We start from the raw sequence: 18,191 nt of genomic DNA, 5'->3' as shown, positions 1-18,191 counted from the left end.
GAAGACCTCTGAGGAAACCCAGTTGGTGAGGAAGGCTTTGGAAATCCTGAGTGCTGTCCTGGCCACTTTAAGTGTGAAAGGCTCATTAGACATTCTGATGGAGCTTTCAGGCAGGCAGTTTGATATGTAAGGCTGGAGTTCAGAGACTATTTCTGGGCTGGCTAATATTTAAGGCTAAGAGATAGGATGAGATCATCTTAAATGTGCGTAGAGAGAGAAGAGGATGAGATCAGAAAGATGGGAGGAATCGACAAAGGAGACAGGGCAACCTTGTCCGGTGAGGAGGCGGGAGAACCAAGAGTGAGGTGGCCCGGAAGCCTCGGGGACACAGTGTCTCAAGGAGGCTGTGATGAGGAGCTGTGTCATGTGCTTTGATGGGTCAAGGAAGACAAAGTGAGGTTCATCAATCAAAAGGCGACTTACGATCTTGATAAGAGCCTTTCCAGAGTATTTGTAGGGGCCTAGTGTGAGCTTAGAGGTGAATGAGGGACAGGACTATGGAACGGACATTCTGAAAGTTCCTTCCACTACAAAAAACATAGAACCTGCATGCTGCTGCTGCTGCTGCTAAGTCGCTTCAGCCGTGTCCGACTCTGTTCAACCCCATAGACGGCAGTCCACCAGGCTCCTCTGTCCCTGGGATTCTCCAGGCAAGAACACTGGAGTGGGTTGCCATTTCCTTCTCCAATGCATGAAAGTGAAAAGTGAAAGTGAAGTCACTCAGTCGTGTCCGACTCTTAGTGACCCCACGGACTGCAGCCTACCAGGCTCCTCCATCCATGGGATTTTCCAGGCAAGAGTACTGGAGTGGGGTGCCATTGCCTTCTCCGAGAATCTGCATAGATCAGCTTTTTTTTTTAAACTGCATTACTGAGTTTGCAAGAAGTCAAAGAGCTCTTCAAGAGGAAAAAAATCCTCAAAAAACCATGAGTTAAGACCAGATTGATGAAGAGTAAGCTGCTCTTACTTGGCAAGGTGATTCAGGACAATCTGAAGGTTCAAAATTCTTGGTCTTAACTATGTCTACTCAATGCCCTCACAGCCAGATCCTACTTCTAACTTCCATGTAAGAGACCTAGAGGGTGGAACTTTCAGTTATTGTTGCAACTTTGAAAGTTTCCCAATCAGACCCTTCCTGAGGTCCTCAGATCAATTTTCTCTTTGACTCCAGGGAATGGGTGTCTGTGCTCAGTCACGAAGTCATGCCCAGCTCTTTGAGACCCCATGGACTGTAGCCCACCAGGCTCCTCTGTCCGTGGGATTCCCCAGGCAAGAGTACTTGAATAGGTAGCCATTTCCTTCTCTAGGGGATCTTTCTGTCCCAGGGATCGAACCTGTGTCTCCTGCATGGCAGGGGGAGTCTTTATCACTGAGCCAACCTGGAAACCCTCACGGAATGGGAGACTCCCTCAAAGTTGCCACGAAGGCTTCTTCTCTGTAAAAACCCCAAATGGTGGCTGATGCTGGTGCTGAGGAAGGGCCCAGAGGCCCCTAGGGCCCTGGAATGGGAGGCCTCAGTGGAGGCTTTGGCTGCAGTATCTGAGACAGGGATTGGGCCGGGGTCGAGGCTGTGGAACCTGAGGCTGTGGTCTTACCCAGGCAAGACTGAGGACAAGTGGTTCCCCATCACCAAACTGGGCTGCCTGGTCAGGGATGTGAACATCAAGTCCCTGGAGGAGATATATCTCTTCTCTCTGAGCATCAAGGAATCTGAGATCATTGACTTTTTCCTGGGAGCGTCCCTCAAGGATGAGTTTTGAAGATTATGCCCTGCTGTCCGGGGGACCAGGTTCAAGACACTTGTTTCCCCTGGGGATTGCAGTGGTCACGTTGGTTTGGGTGTCAAGTGCTCTAAGACAATCGCCACTGCCATTCGTGGGGCCATCATTCTTGCCAAGCTCTCCATCGTCCCTGTGCTGTGAGGCTACTGGGGGAATAAGATGTGCGAGTCCCACACTGGCCAGGTGACTGGCCACTGTGGCTCTGTGCTGGTGCGCCTCATCCCTGCCCCCGGGGCACTGGCATCATCTCAGCCCCTGTGCCTAAGAAGGTCCTTGGTGATGGCCAGAACTGACCACTGCTGGACCTCTGCCAGGGGCTGCTCTGTTACCCTGGGCAACTTCTCCAAGGCCACTTTTGATGCCATTTCTAAGACGGACAATTATCTCACCCCTGATCTCTTGAAAGATATGGTGTTCATCGAGTCTGCATATCAGGAACTCACTGACCATCTTACCAAGACCCCCGCCAGGGTTTCCCTGCAGAGGACCCAGGCTCCAGCTATAGCCACCACATGGTTTTATATGAGAAAAATGCAGCGAATGGAGCTCATTAAAAATTAAGTTGCTGTGAAGAACTGTACCACTCCACCTGTCTGTCTCTGTCTCCCAACTCTTGCCCCAGGGTTCAAACCCCTGTCTCCTGTGTCTGCCTGCACTGCAGGAGGCGTCTTTACTGCTGAGCCACCAGGGAAGCCCCTCCTACACTCCCTTAAGTATCAGTTCTAACAGTGCAAGAAGAAACCAGGCGACTGTGATATTTATAAACACCACTGTTGTTATGGCGACTAAGTGCCGAAGCCACTGGATTCCCCGATGCCTTCTTGTTCTCCACCTGCCCTTTGTCCCATGTTACCTCTCATGATAATCTGAGTAATGTGAAACAGTGAGCGAAAAACAGGGATTACTAATGTCTCAGTTCTCACAGCAAAGAAAGCCATCCTGCCTTCTGTGGAGAAAACCACCAGCCCTGAGTAACTTTACCAGGCCGGATGCATAAGAGTAATACATAGACAGATGGTAGTTGGAATTCAGTAGGTAAAATAATCATGTAATAAAGGATATAATAATATCATTTATATAAGTAAAATTAACTTTTCATCTAGAAGAAAGTTGTTTCTAACCTTATTTATGTATAAAATATATTCCACATAGCCTGAAAATCTAAAACCAAAAAGAAACAAAAAGGTTAAACGAACATTTAGGAGATTAGGAAAATATCTTGGGGGTAGAAAAAACCTTCTTACATAGGAATCAAAACAAGATCAACTAAAAAAAGAAAACAAGCATTGATGATTATATACAAATTTAAAAGATACAACAGATGGCAAGAGTAAACATCAACATTTTAGGAATCAGTGAACTAAAATGGATCGGAATGAGCGAATTTAATTCATGACCATTACATCTACTACTTAGGACATGAATCCCTTAGAAGAAATGGAGTACCTCTCATAGTCAACAAGAGTCCTAAACGCAGTACCTGGGTGTAGTCTCAAAAATGACAGAATGATCTCTATTTTCAAGGCAAATCATTCAATACCACAGTAATCCAAGTATATGCCCCAATCACTAATGTGCAGAAGCTGAAGTTGAATGGTTCTATGATGATCTACAAGACCTTCTAGAATCAACACCAAAAAAGTGTCTTTTTCATCATAGGGGACTTGAATGCAAAAGTAGGAAGTCAAGAGATACCTGGAGTAACAGGCAACTTTGGCCTTGGGGTACAAAATGATGCAGGGCAAAGGCTAACAGAGTTTTGCCAAGAGAACACACTGGTCATAGCAAACACCCTCTTCCAACAACACAAGAGAAGACTCTACATGTGAACATTGCCAGATGGTCAACACCGAAATCAGATTGATTATATTATTTGCAGCCAAAGATGGAGAAGCTCTATACAGTCAGGGAAAACAAGACCGGGAGCTGACTGTGGCTCAGATCATGAACTCCTTATTGCCAAATTCAGACTTAAATTGAAGAAAGTAGGGAAAACCACTAGACCGAATTCAGGTATGACCTAAATCAAATCCCTTGAAAGTGATAAATAGATTCAAGGGATTAGATCTGATAGACAGGGTGCCTGAAGAACTATGGATGGAGGTTCATAACACTGTACAGGAGGCAGTGATCAAGACCAACCCCAAGAAAAAGAAATGCAAAAAAGGGAACATGATTGTCCGAGGAGGCCCTACAAATAGCTGAGAAAAGAAGAGAAGCAAAAGGCAAAGGAGAAAAGGAAAGATATATGCATCTGAACGCAGAGTTCCAAGGAATAGCAAGGAGAGATAAGAAAACCTACCTCAGTGATCAATGCAAAGAAATAGAGGAAAATAATAGAATGGAAAAGACTAGAGATCTCTTCAAGAAAATTAAAGATACCAAGGGAACGTTTCTTGCAAAAATGGGCACAATTAAGGACAGAAGTGGAATGGACCTAACAGAAGCAGAAGATATTAAGAAGAGGTGGCAAGAATACACAAAAGAACTATACAAAAAAGATCTTCACGACCCAGATAATCACGATGGTGTGATCACTCACCTAGAGCCAGACATCCTGGAGTGTGAAGTCAAGTGGGCCTTAGGAAGCATCACTACAAACAAAGCTAGTGGAGGTGAGGGAATTCCAGCTGATCTACTCCAAATCCTAAAAGATGATGCTGTGAAAGTGCTGCACTCAATATGGCAGCAAATTTGGAAAACTCAGCAGTGTCCACAGGACTGGAAAAGGTAAATTTTCATTCCAATCCCAAAAGAAGGCAATGCCAAAGAATATTCAAACTACTGCACAATTGCACTCATCTCTAGCACTGACGCTAGCAAAGTAATATTTAAAATTCTCCAAGCAAGGTTTCAACAGTACGTGTACTGAGAACTTCCAGATGTTCAAGCTCGTCTTAGAAAAGGCAGAGGAACCAGAGATCAAATTGCCAACATCTGTTGGATCATAGAAAAAGCAAGATAATTCCAGAAAACATCTACTTCTACTTCATTGACTACACAAAAGCCTTTGACTGCATGGATCACAACAAACTGTGGAAAATTCTGAAAGAGATGGGAATACCAGACCACCTGACCTGCCTCCCGAGAAATCTGTATGCGGGTCAAGAAGCAACAGTTAGAACTGGACATGGAACAACAGACTGGTTCCAAATTGGAAAAGGAGTATGTCAATATTGTCACCCTGCTTATTTAACTCATATCAGAGTACATCATGGGAAATGCTGGGCTAGATGAAGCACAAGCTGGAATCAAGATTGCAGGGAGAAATATCAATAACCTCAGGTATGCAGATGACACCACCCTTATGGCAGAAAGTGAAGAGGAACTAAAGAGCCTCTTGATGAAAGTGAAAGAGGAGAGTGAAAAAGTTGGTTTAAAGCTCAACATTCAGAAAACTAAGATCATGGCATCTGGTCCTATCACGTCATGGCAAACAGATGGTGAAACAATGGAAACAGTGACAGACTTTACTTTCTTGGGCTCCAAAATCACTGCAAATGGTGACTGCAGCCATGAAATTAAAAGACACTTGCTCCCTGGAAGAAAAGCTGTGAGAAACCTAGATAGCATATTAAAAAGCAGAGACATTACTTTGTCAACAAAGGTCTGTCTAGTCAAAGCTATGGTTTTTCCAGCAGTCATGTATGAATGTGAGAGTTGGACCATAAAGAAAGCTGAGCACTGAAGAATTGATGCTTTTGAAATGTGGTGTTGGAGAAGACCCTTGAGAGTCCCTTGGACTGCAAGGAGATCCAACCAGTCCATCCTAAAGGAAATCAGTCCTGAATATTCATTGGAAGGACTGACACTGAAGCTGAGCTCCAGTACTTTGGCCACTTTGATGCGAAGAACCGACTCACTGGAAAAGACCCTGGTGCTGGGAAAGATTGAAGGCGGGAGGAGAAGGGGATGACAGAGGATGAGATGGTTGGATGGCATCACCGACTCAATGGACATGAGTTTGAGCAGGCTCCGGGAGTTGGTGATGGACAGGGAAGCCTGGTGAGCTGCCGTCCATGGGGTTGCAAAGAGTCGGATTTGAGTGAGTGACTGAACAAACTGAAATGAGGACAATTAACATGATAAACAGCAAGGTTAAGAAGAATTGATGAGATAACTAAATAGGAAGGAAATGGAGAAAAATGAAAAAAAATTATCAATTACTCTCAGAAAATGTTGAGATGATATCACATTCATAAATCAATCATAGACAAAGAAGTTCTTAGAAATTAAGAAGTCACTTACCAAAAGAAAGTTCCAAATACTGTTAGACATGGCTGTAAACAAACCACTGACTGGGAAATCAAGGTATGATCCCATAGCATAGACCAAAACGACAAGGAGATAGAAATTATGAAGATAGAGATAAGAGATATGTAGGATAGGTCCAAGAGATCACATACGTATTTAAGAGGTGGTGAAAAGAATAAGCCAGAATATGAAGAGGAGGAGGTGGTAATGAAGGCGGAGTAGAAAAACTTCAGAAGAGAAGATACGTTTATTTTTTTTTTAGCTTATTTTATTTTAATCTTTTTTAATTTATTTGTTTGAATTGGAGGCTAATTACTTTACAATACTGTAGTGGTTTTTACCATACATTGACATGACTCAGCCATGGGTGTACATGTGTTCCCCATCCTGAACCCCCCCCCCCCCAACCTCCCTCCTGAGAAGATACATTCAATACTCTAAAATTTTTTTAATTGAAATACAGTTGGTTTTCAATGTTTTAGTAGTTTCTGGATACAGCAAAGTGAGGCAGTTACACATACATCTGTGCTTAGTCGCTCAGACGTGTCCGACTCTTTGCGACCCCACGGACTGTAGCCCACCAGGCTCCTCTGTCCATGGGATTCTCCAGGCAAGAATTCTGGAGTGGGCTGCCATTTCCTTCTCCATACATACATAAATATATGAGAAAGAAAGTGAAAGTGTTAGTTACTCAGTAGTGTCCGACTCTTTGTGACCCGTTGCTCCTCTGTCCATGGAGTTCTCCAGGCAAGAAATCTGGAGTGGGTAGCCATGCTCTTCTCCAGGGGATCTTCCTGACCTGGGGACTGCACCTGGGTCTCCTGCACTGCAGGCAGATTCTTGGCCGTCTGAGCCACCAGGGAAGCCCTACATATATATATATATCTTTTTATCTTACATTCTCTTCCATTATAGGTTGGGCTTCCCTGGTAGCTCAGAGGTTAAAGCGTCTGCCTGGAATGCGGGAGACCTGGGTTCGATCCCTGGGTCGGGAAGATCCCCTGGAGAAGGAAATGGCAACCCACTCCAGTACTCTTGCCTGGAGAATCCCATGGAGGGAGGGACCTGGTAGGCTACAGTCCATGGGGTCGCAAAGAGTCGGACATGACTGAGCAGCTTCACTTTCACTTTCACTTTCCAGTGTAGGTTATTACAAGGTATTGAGTATAGTTCCCTGTGCTCTATAGTAGGTCCTTGGTGGCTACTTAATACTTTTAATCGAAACTTCCTACTGAAGGTAGGAATAATAGAGATTTATTTCTGAATTCCAAATTTTAGGGCTAATGATAATAATTTACAAGTTTTCAGAAAAAATTCCATGTAAAGGAAAGCCAACTGGAATGGCATAATATTTATTGTCTACAAGATTAATTGCCCATGGACAAGAAAGCAGAGGCTACTTGATTTCGAGGAGAAAGAACTGAGAAATTGAATTTCTATAGTTAAAAAATATCATACAGAAATTAGGTAAAAATAACAGGGCCATTCATATACCATTTCTGAAAAATTTACTCTCAATAGGTGAAAAAATCCTAGAAACAAGATAATGTAGTTTTGTATTCATACTTGGTAAGCAAGGAAGCTATTATAACTTTTGGTTAAATTTAATAATAATTATCATTAAGCGTGGAGTCTTAACTACTGGACAACTAGGGAAGTCTGAGAGACATCCTTTTTTTGTCCTTCCCCTTTTTTCCTTCCTGTTGCCGGGGACATGGGCATGATGGTAGGAGCTCCAGCAGCCACTTTACGATGTTGAGACTGGAACTTGCACTTGGTGAATAGCGGCACAGAAAGAGAGTGGGAACCTATGTTCCTGAGATGGTGGAGTCTCCATCGCAGTTCTGGACTGCCTCCCTCCAGACTTCTTTTACGTGTAAGAATGTGTGTTTTTAAAAGCTTATTTTAGAGTTTCTGCTTTACTCAGTAGAATCAAACACTAATTATATAGAGATCCTTGAAACCACTAGAGAAAAAAAGGGCAACCTAAAACTCAACTGAACTTGTCAATGTCAGTCTGGGGAAAAATAGAAAAATACAAAAAACAAGGAGAAAATGCTATAAAAATAGACGGCAGAGTCAAAAAGTAAAATACAGTTGTATGTTTTCTATGAGAGAGGCACCATAAACAAATGGACACAAGGGTAAACAACAAATGGAGGCTAAATATATGTGAGGTAAATGTTAACCCAAAGAAAAAAAAGATTAGTCATGTAAGTATCTGAAAAAGTGGAATCAAGGCCAAGATCATTAAGTGGAAAAAAGAATGCCTTTTATGTAGAAAATAACGGTACCATTCGCCAAGAAGCTAGAATAGTCGTGAACCTTCATATGTCAATACTACTTTGCACCAAGACAGGTAAAACAAAATCTGTCAAAAATATGAGGAAAAAACACAACCATGATAGGAGACATTTAAAATGCCTCTCTCAAATAAATCTCAACAACACAGAAGGTCTGAGAACTAGGACAAAGAAGCTTCACAATGATCAAAGAATGACTATTATTTTCAGTTCCCATGGGGTCTTAAATATAGGACATTGATCAATATTAAGCTCTCAAGAAAATCTCAATAAATCCCTAAGGCTGAAAATGCACAAGACCCATTTTCTAAAGTGAGACATACTAAGCAGAATTAAATTGAAATCATTTTTTAAAACTATTTGGAAATTTTTTAAAATTAATTTACTTATTTTAATTGGAGGCTAATTACTTTACAATATTGTAGTGGTTTTTGCCGTACATTGACATGAATCAGCCATGGGTGTACATGTGTTCCCCATCCTGAACCTCCCTCCCACCTCCCTCCCCATCCCATCCCTCAGGGTCATCCCAGTGCACCAGCCCCGAGCACCCTGCCTCATGCATTGAACCTGGACTGGCGATCTGTTTCACATATGATCATATACATGTTTCAGGGCTATTCTTGCAAATCATCCCACCCTCGCCTTCCCCCACAGAGTCTAAAAGACTGTTTTTTACATCTGTGTCTCTTCTGCTGTCTCGCATATAGGGTCACCGTTACCATCTTTCTAAATTCCACATATATGTGTTAGTATACTGTATTGGTGTTTTTCTTTCTGACTTACTTCACTCTGTATAATAGGCTCCAGTTTCATCCACCTCATTAGAACTGATTCAAATGCATTCTTTTTAATAGCTGAGTAATACTCCATTGTGTATATGTACCAGAGCTTTCTCATCCATTCATCTGCTGATGGACATCTAGGTTGCTTCCACGTCCTGGCTATTGTAAACAGTGCTGTGATGAAAACTGGGGTACACGTGTCGCTTTCAGTTCTGGTTTCCTCGGTGTGTATGCCCAGCAGTGGGATTGCTGGGTCGTATGGCAGTTCTATTTCCAGTTTTTAAAGGAATCTCCACACTGTTCTCCATAGTGGCTGTACTTGTTTGCATTCCCACCAACAGTGTAAGAGGGTTCCCTTTTCTCTGCACCCTCTCCAGCACTTATTGTTTGTAGACTTTTTGATAGCAGCCTTTCTGACTAGCGTGAGATGGTACCTCATTGTGGTTTTGATTTGCATGGAAATACTTTTTTAAAGCAGTTTTTTAAATATCAGTATCTCTTGGTCAAAAGGAAAGCTAGGCATTCAACTACAGGCTCTTTGAAAACTGACGACAGGAGCAATTCACAGCTAACGTATGAGTTGCAGTCCATGTGGTTCTCAGAGAGTTCTTCACTCCTGGCAACTTTTATTGCCAAATGAGATATATGGAAAGTAAAGGAACAAAACATCTAACTTTAGAGACTAAACTGTGAAAGCCAAACAAACCAAAAGAGAGTAGGAGGGAATTAGTGGACACGAAAGTGGAAGTCATCCAAACAGAAAACCGCAGACAGAGCACGAGGTTCTCAGGAGCCCCTCTCCCCTGGGAGGTACCAGAGGCACAGCCCACTCTGCTGTGCCGGCAGTCCGCGCCCAGGCTCGGGAGCTGGAGCCCACAGACATGCTGGTTCCGAGTCGGCACTGCAGTTTCCAGACCCTCCTCAATGCTTCATCCATTCACCTCCCCACAATGCATCTTCCTTTGAAGATTTCGGTTCCTGAATCAGTGTAGCTGCCTATCCCACATCTTACTAACATCCCAGACAATTCGCCTTTTTCTGGAGTCGCCCAATTCTTTGACCCCCTCATTTCTAATGTTTCATCTCAACTGCTTTGGCCGCATGTATGCATGCCTGCTAAGTCGTTTCAGTTGTGTCCGACTCTTTGCGACCCTATGGACTGTAACCTGCCAGGCTCCTCCATCACACTCATGAAATATTATTCTGATTAATTTGTGAAAAGTGATTAACTGACTTTCTTCACTTAACCAACATTCTCTTGGGCTTGACCACAACAATGTTGCTGGCTGATGTGTTGCAAACTAAAATTTTAAGTCCTAAAGAGTCAATGGGATCCTGGAGGAGTCTTCAGACTTTGGAGAGAGTGAGAATAATCTGGGAAAGCTTCATGGAGGAAGAGGCCTGAGGAATGGTTGGTCTGGAGCTTGTCAGCAGAGACAGGAGAGGTGGAGTGAGGTGGCAATGTTCCAGGGATCCCTGAGAGGAGAAAGAGTGGGCCAAACTTGTGAAGGGGCCAGGACACCATGGTGGTCCCCGTAGGATGGTAGAAGACCTAGGTGTTGGGGGGAAAGCCCGGATGAAGCACCGTCTTTGATCCCTTTTATGATTGCTGGAACTCCAGGTGGCAACCGAGGCCAGAAATCCCCCAATCTGGCTGCATGCCCTGGATCCTTCCCGCTTTCTGCTCTTCTCCAAGCAGCATCCCACCTCCAGTTCTGAAAAAATAAATTAACAAAGAAAGGGACCAACCCCATATCAGAGAGAGGCACAGTTAGAGGGAAAGGGTCTCAGGAGAGTTAGCCCATCCATACCCTGCTCAGGTAGAAAGAGACCATGGTTATCACTCCTGCCCTGAGAACTGGGGTTCTCAGGGGGTCTTGGGCCTTGTCTACAAGGGACAGAGGAGGAAGCCCTTCCTGAAACTCCATTCAGCCCTCTCCAGTCTTGAGACCCTCCCTATGCCCGCTTCAGGAAAAGAGGTGGCAGTGAGGAAATAGAGAGACACTAGAAGTCAGGGCGCCCACTCAGGTCAGCACTCCAGGCTTTTCCTGACCTGATTCAATTCCCACCTTTGGGAACATGAAGTGGACAGGTTCAGTTATTTCTGGACATTCCAAGGATGTTCCCATCTCCTGGTCCTTACTTATGAAATGGTCTTTCCTCTTTCTTCTGTTACCGAAACACTACCCATTCAAGGTTCTGCATAAAGGCCATCTCCTCTGTGGCTTCCCCAAGTTTCCCAGGCTCAGAGCTAGTTATTCCTTCTTGGCACTCTGTCTCTCTTCAGTCAGCTCTGTAATTAGACCCTGTGTGTGTGTGTGTGTGTGTGTGTGTGTGTGTGTGTGTAAGAGACAGAGGGAGAGAGAGAGAGAGAGGATCGAGTGTTAGGGAAGGTTAAGGGGCAATGGAGACATGGGTTGAAGGGTGCAGGTTTTCTTCAAGTCAGCCCTGGCTGAGACTGGGTGTGGCAGCCAGGATAATGCTCCCTTTCTTCCCAGATATCCACATCTTGATCTGGAAACTGTGAGTATATTACATGAGATGGTAAAGAGTATGAATTAAGGTTGCAGCTGGAATTCAGTCTGCTAACCAACTGACAGTGAGGTGGGAGGTCATCCCGGATTACCTGGGTGGGTCCAATCATTAGGGTCCTTATAAATGAAACAAGGAGGCAGAGAGTCAGAGGAGGAGATGGGAAGCAGAGGTTGGACTGATGTGATTGCTGGCTTTGCTGAAAGAAGCTGGGCCACGAGCCAAGGAATGTGGGCAGCCTCTTGAAGTCAGAATAGACTAGGAAACGGATTCTCTCATAGCCTCCAGAAGGAATACAGCCCTGCTGATGCCTTGAGTTGAGCCCTATTTCAGACAGCAGATCTCCAGGACTATAAGATGTGTGTGGTGGTGAGCCACTAAATTTGCAGTGATTTGTTATAGCAGCAATAGGGATGTACACCACGCGATGGCAAATATCTTTGGCAGGCCGCTGTGTCCAGGTGCCTCTCTCTGGGGAGAGTGTCCTTCTAGTGCAAAACTCTAGGTGCTTCTGAGTTTTGAGCTAATCGGGGAGGACACTTCTGTTACAACCCCTCCTGCCACTGAGGTGGGTGGTGGTGAAGACAGTGGGGAATGAGGTGGGTGGTGGTGAAGACGGTGGGGACTGAGGTGGGTGGTGGTGAAGACGGTGGGGAATGAGGTGCACGTGAACTGGGCTTGAGTGTAGCCTCCATGGTAGGATCGGGGAGGTTGATTAGCGCTCATGCATGAGGACAGAGTACCACCATATGCCTGGTTCCACTTTGCCTGGGTGCCCTTCTTCATGTAGCTCAAAGTCACAGGGTGACCCAGGAAGAAACCCGCTTCCTCTTCAAAGCTCAAACTCCTCATTGCAAATAGAGAGATTGAATCAGATTTCTCTCAGACCACTGGCTGCTCACACCCTGGCCTTGACCCTCATTCAGTGCCCCCCTTCTGGCCCGCCCCCTGCTCTGCATTCTCTTGCCGTAGACACACTGCCTTACAGAGGTCCCTGAACAGGTGTATGTCCTGCAGGTAGCTTTCTTCAAGTTACTGGCTCCTCATTTGCCTGGGAAAAATCCCTCTTAGAGAAGAATCTCCAAGGACTCTTGTTTTTTTTTCCGTATTCTCTGGTACCCAAACCTGATACTTCTGGTGCACAAGTTGCTTCCTGCTGGAGTGAAAGGAAGTGTGAGGGAGACCTTTCTGGTTTCCTGGCTGATTTTTCCTGTAAATTGTTGGCCATAGCACACATACAGCAGCAGAGGGCGCTGTTAGCTAGATTTTCATGTGTGAAATTCAGGGATGCTGAGGATTTCATTTTAACAATTTTGTTATAGGTCTTTAAACTGATTGCAATTAATCTAGTTTGTGAAACACTTCAAATAAATGTACAAAAATAGAATAATATAGTGAACACGTGTTAGTGAAAGTCGCTCAGTTGTGTCCAACTCTTGGTGACCCAATGGAGTCCAGGCCAGAATGATGGAATGTGTAGCCTTTCCCTTCTTCCACATTGCCCGCAGATTCTTTACCTGCTGAGCCACAAGGGAAGCCCAAGAATACTAGGGTGGGTAGCCTATCCTTTCTCCAGAGGATCTTCCCCACTCAGGAATCGAACTGGGGTCTCCTGCATTGCAGGTGGATTCTTTACCAACTGAGCTACCAGGGAAGACCCAACAAAGAGTAACAGTACATGAATTCAATAATAATAAAATGCCAAATGGTACAGCATCAACTGAACTTTGACTCTTCTCCCTTTGCATCAGGAACCAGCCAGTTTCATTAATTGCTTATTCCTCTCTTTTGGGATTTAAACTTTTTTGTTACATAAAATGTTTCCATTAGTATTCTAAAGTCAGGCTTTACAGATTTTAAATTTTATGTAAGTGGTCTCACACTTTTGTCTCCTTCTGAAACTTGCTTTCTTTTCAGTCTATGTTATATCTTTGAGACTTAATTCTGGTGATAAGTGTACTTCTAGCTCATTTATTTAAACCTCTGTCCTGGATCTTAGTGTATGAACATAACCAATTTATTCTTATTCCCCTGTTGATGGATGTTTGGTGTTCCATTTCTTTCTCGTATTAGCCTTACTACGAGGATATTTTTGTCCCTTTATTTCGTGTCTTTTTCTGTTCATGGGTTAGAGTTGTCAGGTTGTGTGATGTGAGCATCTTCAGCTTTTACTGTTGTTGTTATTTAGCTGTTAAGTCATGTCCAACTCTTTTGCAACACCATGGACTGTAGCCCGCCAGGCTACAGAAGTCCATGGGATTTCCCAGGCAAGAGTACTGGAGAGGGTTACTTTTCCTTCTCCAGGGGATCTTTTCGACCCAGGGATTGGCCCCCCACCTCCTGCATTGCAGGCAAATTCCTTATTGCTGAGTCACCAGGGAAGCCTTCATCTTTAATACAGTTTGTCAAACTGTTCTCAAAAATGGTTCAAGCAAATGCTCTGCACTGGGGATACACATGAAATATTTGTTCCCATTGTTCCAACACTCAGTGTTATCAGACTCTAAAAATTTTACAAATATAATGGATATGAAATTAGTTTCTACAAATACAAAAGTCAAAAAGAGACTAGAATTTGTTAAAAAAAACACATATAAATATAGATATGTAGATCAGTTTCCAGTTTCTATTTCAATAAATGTTTGATAGTATTTGTACACCGATGTACATGTATATAACATAAAAATAAATGAACATACATTTAAAAAAGTATTTTCTCATTATTTCTTTTCTGTTTTATTTTTCCAGCTATACCAGGTGGCATGTGGGACCAGTTTCCTGATCAGGGATCAAAGCTGCACGCCCTGCTTTGGGAGCACAGAGTCTTAACCACTGGACCATCGGGGAAGACTGTGTTATTTAAGTTTGGGTTTCTCTATCAGTGAAGATGAAGTTTTTTCGTATGTCTATTGGTTTTAGTGTTGCTTTCGTGAATTTCTTTTTTAAAAAATTATTTTTTTTTTTACTGTTGTAAAAACACTTAACACAAGATCTACCCTCTTAACAAGTTTGAAAGTGTCCAAAAAGTATTGTTGACCAAAGGCATAATGTCATAGAGTAAATTCTAGAGCTCATCATCTTACATCTAGTCTTTTTAGGGCTTCCCAGATGGCGCTAGTGGTAATAAAGAACCCACCTGCCAATGAAGGAGATGTTGAGGTGCAGGTTTGATCGCTGGGACTGGAAGATCCCCTGGTGAAAAGCATGTCAACCCACTTCAGTATACTTGCCTGGAGAATCCCATGGACAGACGAGCCCCGTGGGCAAACTATAGTCCACATTATGCGGTAAGTACTCTTATTATCTTCGCATTACTGGTGAAGAAAGTGAGACCCGCAGGTCAAATAAGATTATGTGTTTCGTAGCTTGTGTGAAACTTACGCTTTCTTTCTGCCCCTTTGAGTGCGGAACGTTGGCCAGGTTTACAATCCGTGCCTGTCTTTCTCAAAGGCCTGGGAGCCGCCCCTCTGAAGCGCAGGCACGAAGACAGCACTGAGGTTTCTCTGACCGCCCAATGGTTAAAGACTCCTGCCAACGCGGGGATGCAGCAGTGGCGGTGGTGTGGGTTCCGTCCCACATGCTGAGTGGTACAGCCAAAAAAAAAAACAAAACCCACTTTTTTTAAAAAACAGGGAAGATAGCTCCATCTCTTCTGTCTCTAGGAGGATGAGCATCTCACCTTGGTGAGAATCTTCTCCAAGTCATAAAACTACCTCTTGTCATGAAGGTATGAGAATGCTTACTTTGCCTTTGGGTACAATCAAACAGCAAACACAGATGACCTTTGACCTCTCTCACTCCAGCTCTTAAAAACTCTCCAGCCCTTTGTCTTAGTAGATTTGAGCTCAGACTGAGTTCTGGCCTCTCTCCTCTATCGCAATAGCCTAGAATGAAGTCTTTCTTGCCTATTTAACTTTGCCCAGTGCGATTTTTTTTCAACTGCTTGCTTTTTAAAAGAAAAATGACAGGTATATAAAAACTGTACAATAGTCCATTTGTGTGCAGCTTAGCATACACGTAGGTGAACATGTGCATAAAGACAAATATGAAATGTGGTTACATAAATAAACATAATGGCAATCCTAAAGTGGTGGAATTGGGATTTCTGGCGATCTTTCATTTCTTCCCTGCTCTTGCTTACACTGCTTGGAATTTTCAGATGAACATCTATTATTTATGTTGCCTTGAAAATGGGTCAAATAAATAATATTGTTGTTTTATAGGTCCAGGTTCTAACTAATTAAGAGAGGCAGAACAAGGTTAGATGTATGGAGAGAAAACTACTGCCTTTGCTACTGATAAAATTGATACTGGATAAGTGACATATATATATATAGGCACATTTTCATCACCAGGATTAGACAGATTTATACCCAGTCCCAGGCAGCACTGAACACTCATGATTTGGGAAATATCTCCACAAAATTTGGGACATGCAGGGGCAGAGTTTATTGTGTATTGAGAGAAAGGATTTAGTTTCAGCATCCATGTTATACTTGTCAAAGCCACACATCGTATTAAGCGCCCCCACGCCTGGTGGAGTGAGTGAGAGTGCTGTGAGGGGCCGAGAGTACCAAACAAGCAGAATCTTATCCAACCAAGCGGGAAGAGCAAAATCAGAAAAGAAGCAATCCTCCATGTGCTAGGAATTTCCAGTATCCATTCCTTTCTTCTTTATCAGTGTCAGAACTCCTACATTTAGCTGAGTCCATGACCACCCAGAAGAAAAATGACATTTCTCAACCTCTCATGGAGACACGTATGACCATGTGGTTAACAGGGTCCATGCAAAGTAAGCCAGAAATGTATCATGCAACTTACAAAAAGTTTCTTTAAAAGAGAGGGCATGCCTTTCTTCTTTCTTTTCTTTCCTTCCTGTTGCTTGTTATGTGGGTCTGATAACTGAGGTTGTAATAGCCATCTTGGACCATGAGGTGAAGAACGCATGGTGACGATTATAGGGTAACAAGTTCAAAGAACCCTGGATTCCTTATGATCGTGGACTGGGCATGGCAGCTGCAGACTTTCTGAGAGCGAGAGGGAGGAATAGGGGGAAACAGAGGAGAGAGACAAATTTAGCATGTTTAAGCCACTGCTGCTTTGTTTATGTATTTATCTGTTTATTTCCTGCTAGACCCAATCCTAACTAATTTATACTCTGGAACTAGGAAATGGGAAGATGCATTGGACAGAAAGTAAGCGCATGACATTGGCTTGGGGATTGACTAGTGGACAGCAAGGATCCAGAATTTGCAGGGAGAAAGTGAGACGACTGCTGCCATTCAGCAGTGACGCATTTGAAAGCAGAAAACTACCAGCGTTGGAAAGCTAACTGCCTGCCAGCTGAGGGTGTGTGCTATTAGTGGGAATGACGGGAAATTGCAGTATTAGTGCAGGTTGGCTGCTTCCTGCCGCTTTCATCTAAGTTCTGGGAGAGAGAGGAATTCAGGCTAGAGCTCGTCTGTCTGCAAGCAGAGATAGGAGGAAGTACAGCGCTCTGGGAGATGCTCTCTGCCCGAGGCCTCTAATTTAAATTGACTGAAAAGTCTGGAATTTGGAGTCTGGACATTTGGAAAAGATAATCACTATAATATATCCAGAAATAAAGCAGTTGTATCAGTGGCTGTGAAAAGAACAGCCGAAACAGTAGATAAACTGTGGCTCCAAGCCTTTTATAGCATCCTCTAGGAAGAGTTTTCTGTCAGACAATGGGATCTGTCTGCAATAGCAAGGGATGCTGCCTTTGTGCGATAATTATTTTTTTTGTCCTGAGCAGTTCTAGATAGCTGCCATTAACTTGATGGAGCAGAGAGAGGCCAACTGGTACAAACCAGAGTCTTCAGATTTAAAAACCCTTCAATTGTGGGTTATTTGCATGTGGGATATGTGGAATTTACTGGATACAAATAGATCAGTTCAGTTCAGTTCAGTTGCTCAGTCATGTCTGACTCTGTGACCATATGAATTGCAGCACGCCGGGCCTCCCTGTCCATCACCAACTCCCGGAGTTCACTCAGACTCATGTCCATCGAGTCGGTGATGCCATCCAGCCGTCTCATCCTCTGTCGTCCCCTTCTCCTTCTGCCCCCAATCCCTCCCAGCATCAGAGTCTTTTCCAATGAGTCACCTCTTCACATGAGGTGGCCAAAGTATTGGAGTTTCAGTTTTAGCATCATTCCTTCCAAAGAACACCCATGGCTGATCTCCTTTAGAATGGACTGGTTGGATCTCCTTGCAGTCCAAGGGACTCTCAGGAGTCTTCTCCAAAACCACAGTTCAAAAGTATCAATTCTTTGGCACTCAGCCTTCTTCACAGTCCAACTCTCACATCCATACGTGACCACTAGAAAAACCATAGCCTTGACTAGATGGACCTTTGTTGGCAAAGTAATGTCTCTGCTTTTGAATATGCTATCTAGGTTGGACATAACTTTCCTTCCAAGGAGTAAGTGTCTTTTAATTTCATGGCTGCAATCACCATCTGCAGTGATTTTGGAGCCCTAAAAAATAAAGTCTGACACTGTTTCTACTGTTTC

The 18,191-nt window shown here is 43.6% G+C and overlaps 1 protein-coding gene and 1 pseudogene across 1 annotated transcript in view; one reads left to right on the top strand and one right to left on the bottom strand.

Moving 5' to 3' along the window:
- METAP2 (methionyl aminopeptidase 2) overlaps positions 1-18,191 on the bottom strand; it is a 492,318-nt gene that overhangs the window by 251,241 nt on the left and 222,886 nt on the right. The window lies entirely within an intron of this gene.
- LOC128048084 (40S ribosomal protein S2-like) lies at positions 1,451-2,342 on the top strand (annotated as a pseudogene).

This window comes from Budorcas taxicolor, chromosome 5 (assembly GCF_023091745.1).
Source record: "Budorcas taxicolor isolate Tak-1 chromosome 5, Takin1.1, whole genome shotgun sequence".
NCBI lineage: Eukaryota > Metazoa > Chordata > Mammalia > Artiodactyla > Bovidae > Budorcas > Budorcas taxicolor.
The sequence above is the reverse complement of the archived record's forward strand: the minus strand, read 5'-3'. Positions and strand labels throughout refer to the sequence as shown.